General features: G+C 43.0%; 13 non-coding genes across 13 annotated transcripts; 6 read left to right on the forward strand and 7 right to left on the reverse strand.

The window, feature by feature from the left end:
• Window positions 1-115: 115 nt before the first annotated feature.
• Window positions 116-187, reverse strand: TRNAH-GUG (transfer RNA histidin (anticodon GUG)). The gene has a single exon. It is a non-coding gene; the product is annotated as a tRNA-His (tRNA).
• A 549-nt stretch (window positions 188-736) lies between these two features.
• On the reverse strand, window positions 737-808 carry TRNAH-GUG (transfer RNA histidin (anticodon GUG)). The gene has a single exon. It is a non-coding gene; the product is annotated as a tRNA-His (tRNA).
• Window positions 809-908: 100 nt separating this feature from the next.
• On the reverse strand, window positions 909-980 carry TRNAH-GUG (transfer RNA histidin (anticodon GUG)). The gene has a single exon. It is a non-coding gene; the product is annotated as a tRNA-His (tRNA).
• A 280-nt stretch (window positions 981-1,260) lies between these two features.
• TRNAH-GUG (transfer RNA histidin (anticodon GUG)) lies at window positions 1,261-1,332 on the reverse strand. The gene has a single exon. It is a non-coding gene; the product is annotated as a tRNA-His (tRNA).
• Window positions 1,333-1,425: 93 nt separating this feature from the next.
• On the reverse strand, window positions 1,426-1,497 carry TRNAH-GUG (transfer RNA histidin (anticodon GUG)). The gene has a single exon. It is a non-coding gene; the product is annotated as a tRNA-His (tRNA).
• Window positions 1,498-1,590: 93 nt separating this feature from the next.
• Window positions 1,591-1,662, reverse strand: TRNAH-GUG (transfer RNA histidin (anticodon GUG)). Its single transcript has one exon. It is a non-coding gene; the product is annotated as a tRNA-His (tRNA).
• Window positions 1,663-1,759: 97 nt separating this feature from the next.
• On the reverse strand, window positions 1,760-1,831 carry TRNAH-GUG (transfer RNA histidin (anticodon GUG)). Its single transcript has one exon. It is a non-coding gene; the product is annotated as a tRNA-His (tRNA).
• Window positions 1,832-2,979: 1,148 nt separating this feature from the next.
• Window positions 2,980-3,051, forward strand: TRNAH-GUG (transfer RNA histidin (anticodon GUG)). The gene has a single exon. It is a non-coding gene; the product is annotated as a tRNA-His (tRNA).
• A 97-nt stretch (window positions 3,052-3,148) lies between these two features.
• Window positions 3,149-3,220, forward strand: TRNAH-GUG (transfer RNA histidin (anticodon GUG)). The gene has a single exon. It is a non-coding gene; the product is annotated as a tRNA-His (tRNA).
• A 93-nt stretch (window positions 3,221-3,313) lies between these two features.
• Window positions 3,314-3,385, forward strand: TRNAH-GUG (transfer RNA histidin (anticodon GUG)). Its single transcript has one exon. It is a non-coding gene; the product is annotated as a tRNA-His (tRNA).
• Window positions 3,386-3,483: 98 nt separating this feature from the next.
• On the forward strand, window positions 3,484-3,555 carry TRNAH-GUG (transfer RNA histidin (anticodon GUG)). The gene has a single exon. It is a non-coding gene; the product is annotated as a tRNA-His (tRNA).
• Window positions 3,556-3,648: 93 nt separating this feature from the next.
• TRNAH-GUG (transfer RNA histidin (anticodon GUG)) lies at window positions 3,649-3,720 on the forward strand. The gene has a single exon. It is a non-coding gene; the product is annotated as a tRNA-His (tRNA).
• Window positions 3,721-3,819: 99 nt separating this feature from the next.
• TRNAH-GUG (transfer RNA histidin (anticodon GUG)) lies at window positions 3,820-3,891 on the forward strand. Its single transcript has one exon. It is a non-coding gene; the product is annotated as a tRNA-His (tRNA).
• Window positions 3,892-8,924: the final 5,033 nt, after the last annotated feature.

The raw sequence follows: 8,924 nt of genomic DNA on the forward strand, positions 1-8,924 counted from the left end.
ATAGAAACGCAAGTTAAACATATTCCATACCAACAACAGCAACAAAGGTATTGATTTACACTGACAAACAGGCCCACACCTGTGTGAACTGAAATTTCAAGAATAAACTTCCTTCTGCCGTGACCAGGATTCGAACCTGGGTTATTGCGGCCACAACGCAATGTACTAACCACTATACGATCACGGCCACTGGAAGCCACATCTTTCTGAAATTAATTTTAAATTTTGATGTTAGTCTTTCTTAACCTCCCCCTCCTCTCCCCCTCCTCTCCCCCTCCTCTCCCCCTCCTCTCCCCCTCCTCTCCCCCTCCTCTCCCCTCCCTTTCCCCCTCCTCCCTCCTCGTCCCCTCCCCCTCCTTTCCCCCTTTCCTTCCCCCCTCTCCCCCTCCCTTTCCCCCTTCCCCCCTCCTTTCCCCCTTCCCCCCTCCCTTTCCCCTTCCCTCACCCCTTTTCCCCTTCCCCTTCCCCACTCCCCTTCCCCACTCCCTTTCCCCACTCCCTTTCCTCACTCCACTCTTTTAGCTATTTCCAGATGAAACAAAAAATATTTACAGTATATATTCTGTCTTTCTTTTCTTCTCTCTTCTCCGTGCTCTCTTCTCACCCAAGAATTACTCAGAGTAGTTATTATCCAGTCTCTACCGCTTCTTCAGTTTCCAGGGCCGACGGCGATCCAGAAGAGTTCTGGAAACACTTTTTTGGAAGTCGTTGATAACGATCCCATAAAATTTACCTCTGCCGTGACCAGGATTCGAACCTGGGTTATTGCGGCCACAACGCAATGTACTAACCACTATACGATCACGGCCACTGGGTAACCACGGTATATAGTGAGTTCTGTATCAATTTTACTTACTATTTGTATACAATTGATCAATGAAATTTAGTGTATCCTAAAAATCACCACCTGCCGTGACCAGGATTCGAACCTGGGTTATTGCGGCCACAACGCAATGTACTAACCACTATACGATCACGGCCACTGGGTAACCACGATATATAGTGAGTTCTGTATCAATTTTACTTACTATTTGTATGCAATTGATCAATGAAATTTAGTGTATCCTAAAAATCACCACCTGCCGTGACCAGGATTCGAACCTGAGTTATTGCGGCCACAACCTGGGTTATTGCGGCCACAACCACTATACGATCACGGCCATTGATGAACACATAGAGAATGATGAGATATACATTCATCTTATCTAATATTTGTTTGTAATTGATTAAAGAAGTTTGACTTATTCTAAAAGCTCCACCTGCCGTGACCAGGATTCGAACCTGGGTTATTGCGGCCACAACGCAATGTACTAACCACTATACGATCACGGCCACTGATGGTGACAACTTCAAAGATATATTCATATTATTTCATATCTGTTTGCAATTGATTAGTGAAAATTGGCTTATTCTAAAATCACCACCTGCCGTGACCAGGATTCGAACCTGGGTTATTGCGGCCACAACGCAATGTACTAACCACTATACGATCACGGCCACTGATGGAGACAACTGCAAAGACATATTCATATTATTTCATATCTGTTTGCAATTGCTCAGTGAAAATTGGCTTATTCTAAAAGTTCCACCTGCCGTGACCAGGATTCGAACCTGGGTTATTGCGGCCACAACGCAATGTACTAACCACTATACGATCACGGCCACTGAGGAACACATACAATGATGAAAGTTATTTAGTGTTGCTTGTCTATTGTTTGTAATTCATCAATGAAATTTGACTTATTCTAAAATTATCGCTTGCCGTGACCAGGATTCGAACCTGGGTTATTGCGGCCACAACGCAATGTACTAACCACTATACGATCACGGCCACTGAGCAATATCTACACATAATGGCAACTTAAGAAAATTTAAATTTCTTAAAATTGTCCACTTAATATGAAGTTTGATATTTTGAAAAAATATAAAGAATAATAAAAAAAAAAAATAGAGGAAATGATGATAATGTTAAGCTCTACAAAGAGGAAACTGAAAATAAGAATTGAATATATATATATATATATATATATATATATATATATATATATATATACATATATAATATATATATATATTTATATATATATAAATGTATATATATTTATATATATATATATATAAATATATATATATATATAAATATATATATATATACATACATATATATATATATATATATATATATATATATATATATATATATATATAATTGGAATGATATATAAGGCACCTGGAGTTTAAAGAAAAGGGCATAGTAAAGAATACAATTGTCATTATCACCATTATCATAAGTTTATTTATTTAGTTATTTAATTTTATTCTATTTAATTTTATTTATTCATATTTCATTTTCATTTAGTATGATATTTATTTTCTATTTACTTTTTTCTAAGTATACTTACTGAAGTATATAGACACTCCTCTACTTACGTTCATTCGTTTTACGTTTTTTCGATTTTACGTTTGAACTGACTGTAAACAAAAAATTGTAAAAAAAAAAAAAAAAAAAAGTGAATTTTTTAGTTTAGCGCGCTCTCCGTAGTTCAAACGATACTTACGCATGACGCTGCGTCCATTGTTTACATGGCACAAACGACAGACTGAACGTGTCTTGCCTCCTCTTCCTCCTCCTTCCCCTCCTCCCCCTCCTCCTCCACCATATCAATTTATGTTGCTTGAATTTAATTCATTTGAAATTAATGTTATCATTTTATCTTGTGTTATTATCATTTTTCATATTTATCTTATTTTATTTCATTTTTTGGTCCCTTAATGGCCAATGAAAATATTTCCTACTCTATCCTTCCCCCTCTCTGTCTTCCTCTTTGCTAAAAATCAAATAATAAATAAATAAATAAATAAATAAATAGATAAATCCACAATAAAGATATAATTTCTAATATTTTCAAGTCATAGCGGACAGTTGAGAAGAACTTAAAAACTTCTTCAGTTGTCCTATTGTATGATAGTTCCCCAGTGGCCGTGATCGTATAGTGGTTAGTACATTGCGTTGTGGCCGCAATAACCCAGGTTCGAATCCTGGTCACGGCAAGTGGAGCTTTTAGAATAAATCAAATGTTATTGATCAATTGCAAACAACAGACAAACAATACTATATAACTTTCATTTGTAATAGTGTCCTACAGTGGCCGTGATCGTATAGTGGTTAGTACATTGCGTTGTGGCCGCAATAACCCAGGTTCGAATCCTGGTCACGGCAGATGGAGCTTTTAGAATAAGTCTAATTTCATTGATCAATTGCAAACAACAAATTTTACTATATAACTTTCAAACACTCTTGTGTTGTTCAGTGGCCGTGATCGTATAGTGGTTAGTACATTGCGTTGTGGCCGCAATAACCCAGGTTCGAATCCTGGTCACGGCATGTGGAGCTTTTAGAATAAATCAGAATTCATTGATCAGTTGCGACCAGATATTGAGTAAGAATAGTATATAATTCACAGATGCACATATCCTTCTGTGGCCGTGATCGTATAGTGGTTAGTACATTGCGTTGTGGCCGCAATAACCCAGGTTCGAATCCTGGTCACGGCAGGTGGAGCTTTTAGAATAAGCCATATTTCACTGATCAATTGGAAACAGATATGAAATAATGTAAAAATATCTCTGAAATTGTCTCCATCAGTGGCCGTGATCGTATAGTGGTTAGTACATTGCGTTGTGGCCGCAATAACCCAGGTTCGAATCCTGGTCACGGCAGGTGGTGATTTTAGAATAAGTCAAATTTCATTGATCAATTACAAACAAATGTGAAATAAAGTAAATATATGTCTTCACATTATTTATGTGCCTGCAGTGGCCGTGATCGTATAGTGGTTAGTACATTGCGTTGTGGCCGCAATAACCCAGGTTCGATTCCTGGTCACGGCAGAGGGATTTTTTTTCGAATTTCTGAAATACCTCCAGTCAACTGAAAAGAAACAAATTAGAGACATAAACACGTACAAGGCCTAAAATCACTGTGATCGTATGGTGGTTAATGCATTACATTATGACCGTAATGACCCGGGTTTGAATCCCTGTAGACTTGACACTGTGGCAAGGCCCAAGACACATTTTTTTTATCTAAGCGCATAAACATAAGACATTTATCCATGAGAATTTCATTGTATAAAGATTCTTTTTCAATAATTATGTTCCTCAGTATGTAAGAACAAGCAAGTTGTTTATACAACGTTTCGTTCATAATGGATGGGAGTGAGTACCTACCCTTTAACTTGGCTACCTACCTTATATATATATATATATATATATATATATATATATATATAGATATATATATATATATATATATATATACTGTATATATATTAGATTCGTACATATGAGCTTGTAAGGGTAAAACGTTGTCTTGCTGCATTGCTTCTGACGCGGGCAATGGGGCGGGGAACAGGGATGACCCATTCATCCAGAAAAAGCTAAGATAAGTGATGAAACAAGTGGGTGTTGGATGGATGTGGAATGAATGGAGGTAGATGCATGCCATTGTTGGCTACCCCCTTATAAGGGGGAAGAAGCCTATTGGTATATAGATACATAGATAAATAGATGAATAGATATAGATAACTAGATAGGTAAATAGATCGATATGTAGGTAAATAGATATAGATAGATAACTAGATAGGTAGATTGATTAATAGGTCGATCAACAGATAGACTTGTCGGTAGTTATCTTTCTTCTTCAATGAAGTCTGACAGAGAGACTAAATAACAGTTTTTTGTTCTTTGTTAGACAAAGTGCGCAAGAGGATTCACAAAACTGAAAAACTGGTTCTACTGGGAGACTTCAATGCAAGAGTGGATCCGGTTTCAATGAGTAGAAGTTGAGGAGCCTACGCCAGGAGGCGCTGAGTAGCTGGGCCCGAAGCCGTCATCTTTGCCCTATGTATATGCGCTTTTGGGGCTGTTAAGGGACCAAGTAACAAATAGTCACTGCTGGGAATAGGAGAGGAATGCAATGGTGATAGTGGTGGTGGTGATGTTGGTGGTGATGTCGGTGGTAATGTGGGTGATGGTGGCAATTGTGGTGGTTGTGGTGGTGGTAACAATGGTGGTAATGGTGATGGTAATGGTGATGGTAGTGGTGATGATAATGTTGGTGATGGTGGCAATGGTGGTGGTTGTCGGGGTGGTGATGATGGTGGTGGTAATGGTGATGGTAGTGATGGTGGTGGTGGTAGTGGTGGTGTTGGTGATGGTGGTGATGATGGTGGTTGTAGGGGCTGGTGGTTATGATGGTAGTGGTGGTGGTGGTAGTGGTGGTGATTGTAGCAATGGTGGTAATGGTGGAGGTGTTGGTGTTAGTAGAAACGGTGATAGTGGCAATGGTGGTAGTGGTGTTGGTGTTAGTGGTGATAGCAGAGATGATGGTGGTGGTGATGGTGGCAATGGTGGTGATTGTGGGGATGTGGTGACGGTGGTAATGGCGATGATAGTGATGGTGTTGGTGGTGGTGGAAATACTGGTGGTGGTGGAGGTGCTGGTGGTGGTGTTAGTGGTGGTGGTGGTGGTGGTCGTGGTAGCGATGGTGATGGTGGCAATAGTGGTAGTGGTGGTGTTAGTGATGGTGGAAGTGTTGGTGTCAGTGATGGGGATGTTGGTGGTGGTGATGGTGTTGGTGGCAATAGTGATGGTGGTAGTGGAGGTGTTGGTGGTGGTGTTGATGATGGGGTTGTGGGTATGAGGGACTTGTTTGGCATTTCCCTCCTAATCCTCCTGTGATGTCTTTTTCTCATGTGTTCACGCCTTCCTCCTCCTCCTTCTTCTCCTCCTCCTCCTCCTCCTCCTCCTCCTCCTCCTCCTCCTCCTCCTCCTCCTCCTCCTCCTTCTCCTTTTCCTATTCCTCCTCTTCCTATTCCTCTTATTCCTCCTCTTTGTCCTCGCCCTCCTACTCTTCCTTATCTTCCTCTTCTTCATCGTCCTCGTCTTCGTCCTTGTACTCCTCGTTCTCGTCCTCGTCCTCCTCCTCGTCCTCCTCTTCCTCCTCGTCCTCGTCCTCCTCCTCCTCGTCCTCCTCTTCCTCCTCGTCCTCCTCTTCCTCCTCGTCCTCCTCTTCCTCCTCGTCCTCGTCCTCCTCCTCCTCGTCCTCCTCCTCCTCGTCCTCCTCCTCGTCCTCCTCGTCCTCGTCCTCCTCCTCCTCGTCGTCCTCCTCCTCCTCCCCATCTTCCTATTCTTTTTTTTCTCATCTTCTTCCTTCTCCTTATCCTCCTCTTCTTTCTACTCCTCACCTTCCTCCTCCTCTTCCCCCATCCATTCGACCTCCTTCCCCTCTTCTCCCCTTCTCCTCATCCACCTCCTCCTCTTTCTCCTCCTCTTTCTCCTCCCCTTCCACCTTCCTTCCTATGCTTCTCTTTACACTCCCCCTCGTCCACCCCCCTTCCCTTCCTCCTCCCACCTCCTCCCCCTTCCCTTCCACTTCCCACTCCTCTACCACATCTTCCTCCTCCTCCTTTTCGCCTCCCCTCTTCCTCCTCTTCCTCCACTTCCTCCTCTCCTCGTTCCTAATCACTCGTTCCTCCATGTTGTTTCTTGACGGGAATTTCTTGTGTTGCCGTTCACCTGCACGTACGTTCACTGTTGAACGCGTTTCAGACGTTCCCCGGCCGTTCACCTCTGTTACGTTCCTGAAACAGACGAAGCTTCAGGATGACTTCAGCGGAGAAAATACCAGTGGATCTCGCTTCAGGCTTCATGTATTGAGCAATCTAATCGTCCTCCTCTTCCTCCTCCTCCTCCTCCTCCTCATCTTCGTCCTCATCTTCGTCCTCCTCCTCATCTTCGTCTTCCTCCTCCTCCTCATCTTCGTCCTCCTTCTTCTTCTACTTCTTGTCCTCCCTCTTCTTCTACTCCTTGTCCTCCTCCTTCTCCTCCACCTTTTCTTCCTCCTCCTTCTTTTTCTCTTCATTCCTCCTCTTCTTTCTCCTATTACTTCTCCTCCTCTTCCTCCTCCTCTTTTTATCTTTTTATCCTCCTTTTCCTCCATCTTTTCTTTCTCCCCTCTTCTTCTTCTCCCCTCCTCTTCCTCTTCCCCTCCTCCTCCCTCTCTTTCTCCTTTTCTTTCTACTCACTCTCCCCTTCTCCTCCTCCTCTTCCTCCTCCTTCTCCTCTTCCTCCATTTCTTACTCCTCTTCCTCCATTTCTTACTCCTATCCTTCCCCCTCCTCCTCTCCTTCCCCCTCCTCCTCTCCTTCCCCCTCCTCCTCTTCCTCCTCTTCCTCCTCTTCCTCCTTTTCTTACTTCTCTTCCTCTTTCTCCTTTGGTAGCCTTTTTGTCTTGGGTAGGCTACATAAAGGGGACATAATGCGGGCGAGACCAACTCCAAACGGGGAGTTTTCTTCTATTTATTTATAACAAGAGAATCTGGTTGGAAATATGACAAACTATATATGGGGGCTGTGGGCAAAACACAGGAAAGTGGTATGCCTTGACCTCGGGCAGACCTGGCTGGCAGGCTCTCGACCTGCTCAGCTCTCCTCTTGGTTACATTATCGTCGGTTAATTTAGGGAGTTAATGGGTTGTCGTAAGTGAAGGTGTTAGTCTGGCTGTTCTATGCATTGGGATCAGTTTTATATATGAGGGTTAGTCGTATAGTTGGTGGGTATGGTTAGGTATGTTATATATATGTTAGCTTATGGGTAGTATAATAGGGGTAGGTATAATAAAGGGGGTTTAATGGGTTAATCTGGTGACATTTGGCAGCAATATCTTGTTTGTCTGATTTCTGCTGCGTTAGATGTATGTGGTAGTATGGTTGTTCAGGGAAAGCAAGGTAAGCAAGAGGGGTGTCTCGCTGAATGCGAGTACTCTGTCGTATGCATGTGGATCATGTGCGTGGTAGGTGATGGTTAGTAATGGTTACACTCCTGTTCCTCCTTTACTACTACTTCTTCTTCCTCCTCCTCTTCTTCTTCCCCTCCTACTCCCTCTCCTGTTCCTCCTCCTCCTCCTCCTCCTCCCCCTCCTCCCGGAGATTTCTGCCTTTCTTTTCCTGGAGCGGGTTCGCCCCACTTTGGCAAATTCTTTGTTCTTTTGGCGAAACCAATGATTTTCATCCACAGCGGAGGCGGTCCTCCTCCGTCTCCTCCTCCTCCCCATCTTCATCCTCCTCATCATCTTCCTTCTCTTCCTTCACCTCCTCTTCCTCCTCCTCTTTATCTTCTTTATCTTCTTTATCTTCATCATCTTCGTCATCGTCTTCGTCTTTATCGTCTTATTCATTTATGCCATTTTCGTCGTCGTCGTCCATCATCATCATCATCATCATCATCATCATCATCATCATCATCATCATCATCATCATCATCATCATCATCATCATCATCATCATCATCATCATCATCATCATCATCACCATCACCACCATGACCATCATCACCATCACCACCATCACCACCATCACCACCATCACCACCATCACCACCATCATCACCATCATCACCATCATCACCATCATCACCATCATCACCATCATCATCATCATCATCATCATCATCATCATCATCATCATCTCCTCCTCCTTCCGTTCTTAAGCCAGACATCTTACACGGAGCGTCACGCGATCCTGTTACATAGACGTGACACATCCGTGACACGTCCGTTACACTTCCGTCACACATCCGTGACTTGTCCGTCACACTTCCGTCACACATCCGTGACTCGTCCGTCACAAATCCATAACTCGTCCGTCACACATTCGTGACTCATCCGTCACACTTTCGTGACACATTCGTCATACGTTCGTGACACGTCCGTCACACGTCCATTACATATCAGTCACACACGTCACACGTCCGTCACAGGTCCGTCACACGTCCGTCACATGTCCGTCACCCCAAGTATCTTTCACGTGACGGGGAACCACCTTATATATTCTATTCTGGTTGTCGCCTCACGGTTCAAGTCA

This window comes from Oratosquilla oratoria, chromosome 32, assembly GCF_046742065.1.
Source record: "Oratosquilla oratoria isolate Oo_2021 chromosome 32, ASM4674206v1, whole genome shotgun sequence".
Taxonomy (NCBI): Eukaryota; Metazoa; Arthropoda; class Malacostraca; order Stomatopoda; family Squillidae; genus Oratosquilla; species Oratosquilla oratoria.